At 38.4% G+C, this 12,833-nt stretch overlaps 1 protein-coding gene across 2 annotated transcripts in view; it reads left to right on the forward strand.

Annotated features, from left to right (window-relative positions):
• Positions 1 to 2,605: 2,605 nt before the first annotated feature.
• The window catches only part of LOC134220447 (Kv channel-interacting protein 1-like), a 100,576-nt gene continuing 90,348 nt past the window's right edge, over positions 2,606 to 12,833 (forward strand). For both annotated transcript variants that reach the window (XM_062699502.1, XM_062699503.1), the window contains exons 1-2: positions 2,606 to 2,867; positions 2,934 to 3,725. The gene's annotated coding sequence lies outside the window, so the exon portion shown is untranslated. The remainder of the gene's footprint in view (positions 2,868 to 2,933; positions 3,726 to 12,833) is intronic.

A 12,833-nucleotide genomic window follows, 5' to 3' on the forward strand; every position in this document is an offset into this window, starting at 1 on the left:
GTTAAGCTGTGGAATCACCAACGCTGGGCGAGGTAACGAAGGCTCTTAACGAGCTGAAAACAGTAAAGCTGCTGGGAAGGACGAAATCTCGGTCAAGCTTTCCAAACACGGAAGTGAGCAGTTACATCAATCAATCCACCACATTATCCAGAAAATATGGGAGGATGAAGATCCGCCTGCCGGCTGGTTGGATAGCCTTATATGCCCAATCTATAAGAAAGGGCACAGACTAGAGTGTGCAAATTACAGAGGGATTACCCTTCTGAACTCGACGTACAAAAAACCTGTCGCGTATCCTATTTAACAGACTGAGACCGCTTGAGGAGTTCTTCGTCGGCGAATACTAGGCAGGTTTTCGTGAGGGCCGATCAACGATGGATCAAATGTTTAGCCTGCGTATAAGCCTTGATAAATTCCGGGAGCACAACTGGCAGACTCACCATCTGTTCATTAATTTCAAAGCAGCGAACGATTCAGTGAAAAGAAATGAGCTGTTGCAGATTATGTCCGAACATGGTTTTCAGGCGAAACTGATGAGACTGATATTGCACTCGAGAGCGCTATTAGGAGATCTGGCGTGCAGAGGAACGGCACTATCATCACACGGTCGCATATGCTCCGGGGCTTTGCGAACGACATCGACCTAATTGGAATCGGTAGCAGAGAAGTAGTGGAAGCTTTTGAACCACTGAAGAGAGAGTAGGCGAGGATAGGCTTAATCATTAACTCTACCAAGACAAAGTATATGGTGGTATAGAGGAAGAGCTAGTAGTGTTGGTGCTGAGGTATTGCTTGATGGGGATGTGTTTGAAGTTGTTGAAGAATTTGTTTACCTTCGAACGCTTGTGACATGTGACAATGACGTTTCCCGTGAAGTGAAAAGGCGTATTTCTGCTGCGAATAGGCCCTTCTATGGATTACGTAAACAGCTTAGGTCCCGCAACATGCAGACGGAAACGAAATTTGCTCTATATAAGCTCTGATTCTACCAGTGGCCCTTTATGAATCATGGACGTTAAAAGAGGCAGACCGCAGAGCTTTTTTTGGGTTTTCGAGCGAAAAGTGCTGCGTACAATACTCGGAGGGGAACTAGAAAATGGTGTGTGGCGCAGAAGCATGAATCATGAGCTGAATCAAGTATACAAAGAAGAAAATATTGTGAATCGTATAAAATACGGCAGACTTCAGTGGGCTGGACACTTAGTGCGAATGTCGGAAGAAAGAATAGCGAAAACAATATTCAACAGAGAATCAGATAGAAGCCGGCGACTTCGTGGAAGGCCACGAACACGCTGGCTGCACGCGGTGGAATCGGACCTGGGGACCCTACAGGTTCGGGGAAACTTGGAGGAACATCGCCCAAGACCGAGTCATTTGACCGCCCAAGTCATTCGCTCCCAGAATTTTCTGTGTAAATATTTCAGACAGATCCGTCAAGTCTGAGTGGGTGCTCAGTGAGCATGTAGTTTTTATGGAAAAATCCAGATAAATCCACCTAGCGGTGACGATGCCTTTCTCGATTCAATCATTTGGTTTCACCTTAGTGTGATACACATCATAAATAATTGCCTCAATACGGCTCTTGCAAACGCTGTATAGCTAATCAACCAACCATTAGCTCATATGGTTCAACACACCATTTTCTTCATAACTATTGAACGCAATGCCCGATCGTGATTATATTCAACAGTGATCATCATTTTCCCCCGTCAAATCAAATTGTTGCGAGTAAATCGGTTAAGGATTACTATATGAAAAAGTGGCTAATGTTTTTCGGTTTTCGTGTGCACACGCACATATAAAATCACTTAAATAAAGTTGAAAAAACACTCACACACCATCCAAATCCATCTCAACCACTTTTTTACCTCTAGGTGGCACTGTAGTCATTCAATAGTACTCATTAGTAAAAACAATATTACGAAGACTCCCGAAAACCGCGAGTAATTTCATCAAAAAATAAAAAAAAGGCTCGATAAAATTATTTTGATTTTTTTTTCATAGATGTGTGGTTTATCTTACTAATATGTATAATATACCTACCCGACAAAAGCTTTTGAATGATTAAAATTTTAAGCATTTTTGAAAGCCTCGTGTAAATACTGGCCCAGTCCAAGGGAGAATTACTCATTACCATTCATATATCGTTGTTTGCCTCTCTAATGCACGAGAAGCAACAACACCGGTTGGTTTATAATTCTGCATTGAATCCTTATTCTTTTCAACAGCAAACCAGCAACACGGTTTCTGTTATTTTTGTTTCGTAGATATTTATATAACGTGCGATTGCCAAACGACTGAATGGAAGTACAGGTTGCAAGGAGCATTACTCCGAGAGCACCATAACGACCCCCCAAACAAAGCCCTAGCGGATGCCATGCAACACCTTCTCGCGTGGCAGGAAAAGCAAACACTTCCCGCTCGCAGGAGAAAAGGAAAACACTCTCTGCTTCCCTCTCAGAGCAGACAGGCCGCGGCGATGCTGCTGGGGCTCATCAAGTGGCAGGACCTTATGGTGTATGATTTTTTCCGAGGTGATTCCTCGGTAAGTTTCAGTACCACGGTCGCTTCCTCGAGAGACAAGCCAGGCGCGCGAGGCGTTGTAGTCGCGGTTAAGTTCACATGATGGTATGGCATTTGGATTTGGATTGCTGTCTGAAGGTTCTGAGCTGGCAAAGGCGTAATCAGCCGTAATAGAGGATTAGATCCCATTGAGCTTTCAGTGGATTATCTCGTAGTTCATACTTTGCGCGTAATGGGGCGGAAAAACTAAAATCGCTTTAACGAGAACGGTGGAGGGAAGAATATCGTATACTGTGAATGGTGAAAAGGGCGGCCAGGAGTTCTCCATCGATCACAAAGAATCTGTAAGAATTGTAATTTGATATTCTTTCATTTGGGTGAAAATTTACTGACTGCTTTTGTTCCAGTAGCAGTGCTATATTCTCCTACGACCATATGATAATTGAAAAGAAAAGCCAAGTCTGTGTTCGTGTTTACCTACCGAAAGAAAAGTGTATAAATCTTAGCGATAAGGAGTAGGATTACGATATAGAAGGCTTCGATTTAATTAGCGTGAAGGTGTGGAAAAAATAGTGCAGTAGAATCAAGTGGGAAGATAAGAGCTCAGGTGGTAAAATAGTTTACATTATCAAGCGGATTAGTGGGAAATAAGCAGCCAGCAGATTACCAACAAGCAAGGAAAAAAGACCCAAGGCTGGGAAAATCTCAACGCCCCCCACTCTCGTGTTTCTTGTTACGTAGTGACACGCAAACCGCACACACCAATGTGCAGTTCGGGCAACGACGCCTAGGTGCTTCAATCAACTGTATGGATGTGTGTGTGTGGATAGAAGGATCTTCTTCTATTACACATAGCCCTCTTTACAGGCTCCCTCGCTCGCGCTTTCCTTCGGTATCCTGCCCGCAGCCCGCCTATCTCCGGTCGCATTGATATTTCCACGTGTTTGTGGGCTGTTGTGTCGTGCCGGAGCTGTGAAGCTTGGTCGTCATCAGTGCCATAGGAATAAAGCATTGATTGAAAGCACTGTTTCTCATCGCGCTCGCTGCCTTCACATTTGGATCAGTCTCTTTTGGGTTACACCGAACAACTGTATAGCGACACGATAACGATATATCCGAAAAGTGGACCCTTACAAGGCTCTTGAGCATTGAATCATAGTGTGGCATCCGAGGAAAAGCGAAACCAGACAGAGATAAACTGTGTAAGTTATCATTTATCCATCTATGTTGATTTATCATCGTCGTTGAATGTTGTCAACATTGGAAAGGAGGTGCTTGATGATACTTTTGATTTTTCGGTCGAATCTAAGCGATTGATAAACAAGAGTAATCTAGTAATATCAATTGGCGCTTTGATGTTGCATGAAGAAGAAGAAGGAGAAAGATGATAATCAGAAAAATCTCCTCGGTAAAGCATACGAAGAAGTTTTTAAAACTCTTCTCAAAAATTCTAAAAGCAATTTAATTAAAAACAGTAAGCAGTACGGGGTTGGACTTTGATTATGATTATGATCTTTCTGCTTCTTCTTCTTCATGCAACATCAAAGGGAGAATAGCTGATATCAGATAACATTAGTAATTCAGTTAGTTAGTACATAGTTGTTCCTTGATATTTTCAGAGCAAGCTAATATCAAATATTGACACTGAATCTATTCAATATTGAGTTTTGTAGTAGTCATTACTGCACAGTAAACTGGGGTCGGTAAAATTTCATCGGGTTTTCAAACAGCTGAGCGCTCGGTAATCAACCCGGTAGTTATTTGGTTTACCGGTAACAAAAGTTGATCATGAGCTGTCAAAAAATACGGTTAGTACAGTAATACATAGACTAGCAGATTCGGTTAATCTTAATACAATATTTTCGGTAAAATTGTGTTATGTTTACCGACCAAATAGTTGAATGTAGCAATGATTTACCCACCTAATCAGTTGTTATGGGTGATTTGGTTTTGTAAAATGAAGATATTCTATAAAAAATATAGAACAAATACTGTTCCTATAATTTTGAATTTAAATTAGTTTTTTTTATTGATGGTATTCTAATTTAGCTTTCTTTTTTTCTTCAAACCAAATCACGCATAATAGTAGTTTGTGCAACTAGTAGCAAAAAATCAAGTTTTGCAACGAGTTGCAATCGCATTTTTTTTAAATGACGAAAAATGGGCTTTAATATGATAAATCTGTACCAAAATTGTACAGTCTAATTTACTCAACATGATCATTTAGGCCAATAAATAATGTTGCTGCAGAAAACAATTAAATTCTATGAATCAAATAAGGGAACTGCTCCTTGAATTCATAACATGTACCCAAATCAATAACATTCGAAAACAATGAATTGGAGCGCAAATTGTTTTGTTTCTCATTTTTGTGATTTTTTTAGCAGTGCGCACGCCAGATAACAATAAAAAAAGACACGAATTAAGCCAAAATTGTCAGTTTTGCGAATGTTATTGATATAGAAGCATGTTATTAATAATGGAACAAATACAATAAAACTGAATTATAACATTTTTGAGCGATTTTGATATCCGACCGGTCGTCGGTGAGGACGCTAACTCATTCTCACCCCCTAGACCCATTGTCACCCCCGACTACGGTACATGTGCATTTTGTTCCAATAAACTTCTAATTTGTCAAGAAACTTCGCATATTTCGCACTACAGTATCCCCCCGCTTATCCGGTTCCATTACATAAAAAACTAATTAAATTATAATAGAGGCGCAAAACAAAAGCATTGGCTCTTGTGATTGATGTATTGCGCGTCAAATGTCAGACTAGTTAGCTGCTGCTGCACCTGCATGCGAAATCGCGCATTATAATTCTGGTACTGTTAATTTAACTGAAGTGTCGAATCTATTTGTCTGTGGTTCAATGTTTTGAACTCTCACTCTGTACACATTGACGTTGAAAGCTCATTCAATCACCAACTCTGATCAATCACGAAGTCGCAATTATGAATCAATATCATGAGCTCCTGCTCTCCTGTTCTCCGTTTTGAAGTAACGCGAGAAAGACAACTTCTACTCCCGCTGATTTGAAAGACAGAAAAACTACAGCATTCATTTTGGATTCCGCAAATGCCTTATCAACTGAGTCTCTCCCACAGGCTACCAACAAGTTCAATTGCTTGAAGATCATTTGCACCACGCACCACCCAGGAAAATGGGTTTCTTTGTGTTGAACTTAATTTAGAATAAAAATAAAACACTCTACTAAAGTTTAAAAAAGAAAAGAAAATGGGTTACGATGATTATATCCATAGTTTCACGTAGTTTTTTAATAAAAGCTCCATATCTGCACAAATGTCTATGTTCAATAGTGTGCTCCTTTGTGTGAATTTTTTTTGTAGTTCTGCAACTTTAGAAACACCATTCATACTTTCACAAATCTTTCTTTTTTCATTTTCCATTAAAACGTTCCATTAAAATTCCAATTTCGCTGCTCAAATCCGTCTGCATTCCGAATACTTCATATATACCGTCTTCGGGGGCGACAATGGGTCAAATGGGGGTGAGAATGGGTCACGGTTTCAACTACTTAAAATGCTTGTAGAATAGATTGAATGTATCTTAGGGCAAGAAGACTAAAATATAAGTGACCTTTTTGAACGATTTTGATATTCGACCTATAGGCTGCCGGTGAGAGCGATGACCCATTCTCACCCCCCAGACCCATTGTCACCCCCGATGGCGGTAGTTATCAAACGTATTAGTCTTATCAGCGTTGTCGGAAAACCATGTTCAGACATTATCTGCCGCAGCTTATTTCTTTTCACTGAATCATACGCTGCTTGGCAATCAATGAACAGATAGTGAGTCTGCAAGTTGTACTCTTGGAATTTATCAATGATCATCTGTAGGCTGCACATCTGATCCTTCGTTGATCGGCCGTCACGGAAACCAGCCTGGTATTCGCCGACGAAGGTTTCCTCAAGTGGTCTCAGTCTTTTAAACAGAATACGCAACCGAATTTTGTACGCCGAATTCAGAAGGGTAATCCAGTTCGAGCGTATGAGGCCATTCAACCGGCCAGAAGGGGAAAAGCTCCTAAAACGCGTCATAAAAAAGAAAGGAAAATTTTCACTAGTAATAAGATGAGTAAGTACTGTCCCATTTCATTTCGTCCATTTCATTTGTCCCATTTAAAGTATTATAACTACAAATCGAGTCAAGTTCCATACTAGAATGCTGATTCGCCGACGCATGGTGCGTTGTTCCCAAAGAGCTGCCAGCTTGAAGGCGTTTCCCCTCATGAGTTTCCGGCAACAAAATATCACCACTTTTTTTAAATGAGAACATTATCAATATGATTAAGTTTTTCTGCAATTTTTAAATAGCATGGACCATTCGCCCGAATGGATCCTTCGTCCGAATAGACTATATGCCCGAATAAACTCTTCACCTTACTTGATGAAAAGATTTTTTGTGACTAATAAAAAGAAATAGTATATTTGATTTCCTACTTATCTCATATTTTGTTGTACACGTCTCTCACATGTATCTAAATATTCGTTTCGTTTATGTGTGAAATAATAAGAAAAATAACGACGTTATGTACTTTCTTTTTCATAATATTCAAATAATGACTTGATTTCTTTATATACGTATGCATAAAGTCCTTTAAGGTAGCTTCACACCTCGGGAATTTGGTCCGCAGATTTTTCCCCAGGGCACAGGGACCAAAATCCGGCGGAAAACTTTCCCGAGGTGTAAAGCCCCATTTAACATTGATTATAAATAAAATCTACTCATCACTGTCTTGCAATCCATTCACATAGAAAAAAAGTCAGTTTCAATCGCTCAGCATTGTTGAGAGAATCAGATATTAAAATATGTTTTATGTATGCTGGTCACTTATACCGGCCTACAACCATCCTGAAATGAATTAAAACCTGACGGAATAATTAGAGCTGTAGCGAAAAATAACGTTGCAAGGGTATTTATTTAAACCAATCGTCAAAAATAAGAGGCGCAAATAGGAATTGACTCTTCTTTTCTTCATACATTCTTCTTTCTAAATGTATTGAAGACATGATTTTCTTCCCAAAGTATTAAGGTTCAAGCAAAATTCATTTTAAGGTTAAGCAAAAACGAGCCACGTCGTATAATGTAACGCCGGTGACGACGTGATGAACTCTTATAACAATCAGAATGTGGCGATATATAGTGTGTGGCATTGGACAGGCCTATAAACATGAACAAGGCTAATATACCTCTGCTACTCAGTCAGATGACAGATGACAGCAGCCATCGTACGAGATACACTTTTACGGGCGGTCAATCCTAGCGAGTCGTGAGTGTAAGCAATGCAAAATACAGTCAGTCTCAAAATTGAGCGTACAGTATGGATTAGTTGACTACATTCGAAAATTTCAAAGGAAATTAAATGGTTGGCTCGGTTGTTTTTAATGCATTTCAATATTCATCCCTTCCTTCAATGTATGCGTACATAAAATGGTTGAAATTTTTTCTCTAAAGTTCATTTATTTGAAAATAATCTCAAAATACGCCTGTTAGATGTGACAAAATTGAGCGTACACCGAATTTGTTTCTATCAAATTTCTTATTAGGGGCTGTCCATATACCACGTGGACAGTTTAGGGGGGAGGAGGTGTATGGCGAATGTCCACGGTTCATACAAATTTTTGAGAATTTATATGAGCAGTTGTCCATGCTGGGGGAGGGGGGTCTATTAAACTGACCAAAACCTGTCCACGTGGTATATGGACAGCCCCTTATAAACACGATTAATGTATTTTAATATTGTTTTTTCATGATTGTATTTATAATAATAAACATCCGCTACTTAAACATTCAATGTTTTGAAATTAAACCATGTTTTGGTCAAAATGGCGAACAAGTGAGAGGTAAGAACATTACTATTAAACAATTCAATGCTGCTGGGAAAAATAGATGCTTTAATTTGTATGTTTCACCGGCATCGTATCTTATATATGATAGATAATCGAAATCGAGTGAGACATACGACTAATTTGGGAAAATTCAGTCGGTAAATGATGAAAACAGATGTAAATATACAGAGAAAACGACAAATGTTAGGAATGACATAATTCAAATTTAGTATGTCTTTAACTAAAATTTGTTTTAAAGCTCGATTATTGTCTCAGGTCTATCATTAAGAGTAATATTTTTGAATCCGATCATTTACAGTCAAATTCTAAAAGTACAAGGTGCATGTTAAGGTACCGAACATAAAAACAGCTTTTCAACCCCGTAGAGCACTTCTAATTGAATATACAATTGGATGATTTCCATGTGGCAAGTAAAAATAAACTTTTTTAAGAGTTCGGCAGCTTATTTAATGATATCTTGGTGAATTGAAATGATTCAACCAAATTTCATCCTACGGTGACTGAGTCTTCAAATATAAAATGACATCTTATAATGTATCCGTGTGCTGCTCTTTTATTATTATTATTATTCATGAGTGTCCTGAGCTTATAAGCTACCTATACATCGACTTTTAAAAAAAGTTATACTTAATTTGAAATATGCCATTCCCAACAATTGTCGTTTTCTCTGTATGTTTACATCTGTTTTCATCATTTACGGACTGAATTTTCCCAAATTTCTCGTATGTCTCGCTCGATTTCGATTATCTATCATATATAAGACACGATGCCGGTGAAATCCATATCTTAAAGCATCTATTTTGCCCAGCAGCATTGAATTGTTAAATAGCATTGTTTATACATCTCACTTGTTCGCCATTTTGACCAAAACATGGTTTAATTTCAAAATATTGAATCTTTAAGTAGCGGATGTTTATTATTATAAATATAATCATGAAAAAAACATATTAAAATACATTAATCGTGTTTATAATAAGAAATTTGATAGAAAAAAATTCGGTGTACGCTCAATTTTGTCACATCTAACAGGCGTATTTTGAGATTATTTTCAAATAAATGAACTTTAAAGAAAAAATTTCAACCATTTTATGTACGCATACATTGAAGGAAGGGATGAATATTGAAATGCATTAAAAACAACCGAGCCAACAATCAAATTTCCTTAGGAATTTTCTAATATATTCATCTAATCCATGCTGTACGCTCAATTTTGAGAGTGACTGTATGATGGGTGATTGTTATGAGCGATGTTGAATTGCACATTTGGCGATCCTGCCAGGAGTATGTACCAACGTTGCTCGTGAAATCACCCATCATGTTATGTAGAAGTGTGTGACTGTTTCGAATGCATTTCGCGGGGAGCCGAAAAACAGGTAAAGCGGTGGATTTTTTTGTTCACACTGGTAAGAAGTTGGGTAGATGAATTAGCCACCTCTTCAATCCCCTGTGTCAAATACAGTGGTTTTTGTGAGACTTTCTTCCGATTCGTTAAACGGAGCAGTTTATTGGATCCGATCACGTCGATTTGATTTACTTTGTTGATGGTTTACATCAAGTGTATCTGTATGACGTGCGCAAGATATTGTCGGCGTAGCACCAACTTAGAATTCGGAAGCCGGGACTTTCGAACCGAACTTTCTTCCGAAGTTTTATCTGTCAAACTAATTGATTTAGCGCAGCTTTAGACAAATCTAGCGCACTACTTCCGAAGTTGGGAAAGTCCAATTTCGGTATAAAAAGCGTTCTAACTTTGTTCCTGAAAGACAATAATTAAGTCGAATGATTAAGCTCCGAACAAGTTGCCCTGTTTTCCTTTGTTGTCAACTAAGCCAACACGATCCAGTATAAGTATAGATTTTTTCTAAATAGAAGTATCGATACACACGAAAAAAACGTTTGGTAAAACCGAAAAAAGTAATAACGAATATAGGAGTGATTTTCTGTAAGTAGTCTGAAACTTTACAATACACCAATGAGAAATGATTATTCCATAATTAACAGTTAACAAATTTTTATTTTTTTTAACTAGGGTAACTGTGCCAGTTATTTATAGCCAAATGTTCATCCAATCAAAACCATAGAAATAAAAAGATATTGGTTGGTTTATTATTATTTTTGTGATTCTTTTAGCAGTGTACACTGTCGATAGCAAAAAGATCCGATGAAATTTGTGCTTTATTTCATTGTTCCAAGAAGAGATGAATTCACATTCAACATTTCTCCTATGTCTTATAATTTCAGTGTTGTCATTTTCAAACAAAATGTTTCAAAGTTTTCTTCTTGATTACAATAGCTTTATTTATCAAGAACACGCAATAACAATCGCACTTGTATCTAAATATATTGAAATGGAATAATGCTGTGATAGAAAATTCCCATAACATTGCGTGAATTAAGTTAACTGCGATTGATTAGCAATATTTCGATTAGGTGAATATTGTTGATGGCTAATATTGTTATGACTCACAAATAAATTGGAGTTCTGTTTGAATGTTTTTGATCTATCATTAGAAAAATATGTGGACGCGATGTAAAAGTTCATCAAAAAGAGTTTGATTGGTGTAATTGTGGATCGTAATGATCACAATTCTGCGTGGTGGAACGCCCGCATTCAGTAGATTCTTCCTCTGCGTTGGTGGGACGCCCGCAAGAAGTATGGTGTTATTGTGGATCGTAATGATCACAATTCTGCGTGGTGGGACGCCCGCATTCAGTAGATTCTTCCTCTGCGTTGGTGGGACGCCCGAAAGAAGAATGGTGTTATTGTAGATCGTAATGATCACAATTCTGCGTGGTGGGACGCCCGCATTCAGTAGATTCTTCCTCTGCGTTGGTGTGACGCCTGCAAGAAGAATGGTGTTATTGTGGATCGTAATGATCACAATTCTGCGTGGTGGGACGCCCGCTTTCAGTAGATTCTTCCTCTGCGTTGGTGGGACGCCCGCAAGAAAAATGATTTTATTGTGAATCCGTCAAAGGTCAAAAGTACTCGAAAAGTTTGATTTGATTAAAAGCTGTTTATCGATACCGGTCTAGTTACGGTTTTTTTGGTTTCATGTCGCTGGTTGTTTGACATATACTGATACACAGTTCAATAGACGTGTGCTCAAAGTACAGGTAGAAGTAGTAGTAGTGATGATTTGTATTAATAGGGTACAGTCGATACGTCATTACTCGGGAATGTCTTGAGAGTGATTTTCCATATTTAGATTTGGCACCCATAATGGTGTATCCAAAGTGTTTTTCGATTACGAAATGAGACGTTTACAGTACAATAATGTGACGAAAGTGATTGTTTGCTGCAAGATGGTCTTATATCATAGTGGAAGAGTCATCCCATTGTACATTTTATGTCGGAATTGTCAAGTACAAGTACAAGACACTGAAGACGGCTTTACTGTTGAGGTCGAAATACGTATCTGTCAAGATACAATTAAGTGGTGGAATTCAATGGGATTGTATAAACTCGTCTTATGACAAGTGAAGACATTCCACTAAAAAGCTCAAAATAATTTTCTTATCGGAATTGTTGTTTTTTTCCTTAAAGTATAAGATGCCAGCCATTTTTTTAGAGAAAGGGGGAGATGTGTGGCATTGGACAGGCCTATAAACATGAACAAGCCTAATATACCTCTGCTCCTCAGTCAGATGACAGATGACAGCAGCCATCGTACGAGATACACTTTTACGGGCGGTCAATCCTAGCGAGTCGTGAGTGTAAGCAATGCAAAATATGATGAGTGATTGTTATGAGCGACGTTGAATTGCACATATAGGGAAACGGTTCAGCATTTCATCCCGTAGCTCCTATTTCCATCCCATCAAAAACAAAGCAATAAAAATGTATTTGGTTTGTTTCTTATTTTAGTGATTTTTTTAAAGAGTGAGCACGCGTGTTAGCAAAAAGAAGCGACGAAATTGGTGCCGTATTTCTTTGTTTTGCGATGAGATGAATGTATGTTCAGTGAGATGGAAAACGGAACAGTTCCCCTATGTGCATATCGACAGATGCTATATGACAACATTGGACGCAGAACCTTTCTTGCGATCGACTATCCGTGGTAATGATGGGACGATCTTTCTATTTCCTTCAACAGATCATTCAGTGTTGTAAACACAAGTCAAGATTTGGATTATTGACGGAACATTCTCAACTGCTCCACAACAATTTGCTCAAGTACTCACAATTCACAGAACTGTAGGCGAAGGTCAACACCGTCGATTCGTTCCCTTGGTATTAATGCTAAAACACGGGAACGTATGATACAGCCTTTTGTTCATTGATGGAACGAAATTTATCAGAATGCGTTAGATCCAGAGTATACACTATTGGATTTTAAGATGGCTGAGATTAATCCTGAGGAACGTGTCTTCCCAAATTAAAGTTTCAAGGATGTTTCTTTCTCCTTAACCAAAGTTTTCATAACTCAACT

Source organism: Armigeres subalbatus, chromosome 3 (assembly GCF_024139115.2).
Source record: "Armigeres subalbatus isolate Guangzhou_Male chromosome 3, GZ_Asu_2, whole genome shotgun sequence".
Taxonomy (NCBI): Eukaryota; Metazoa; Arthropoda; class Insecta; order Diptera; family Culicidae; genus Armigeres; species Armigeres subalbatus.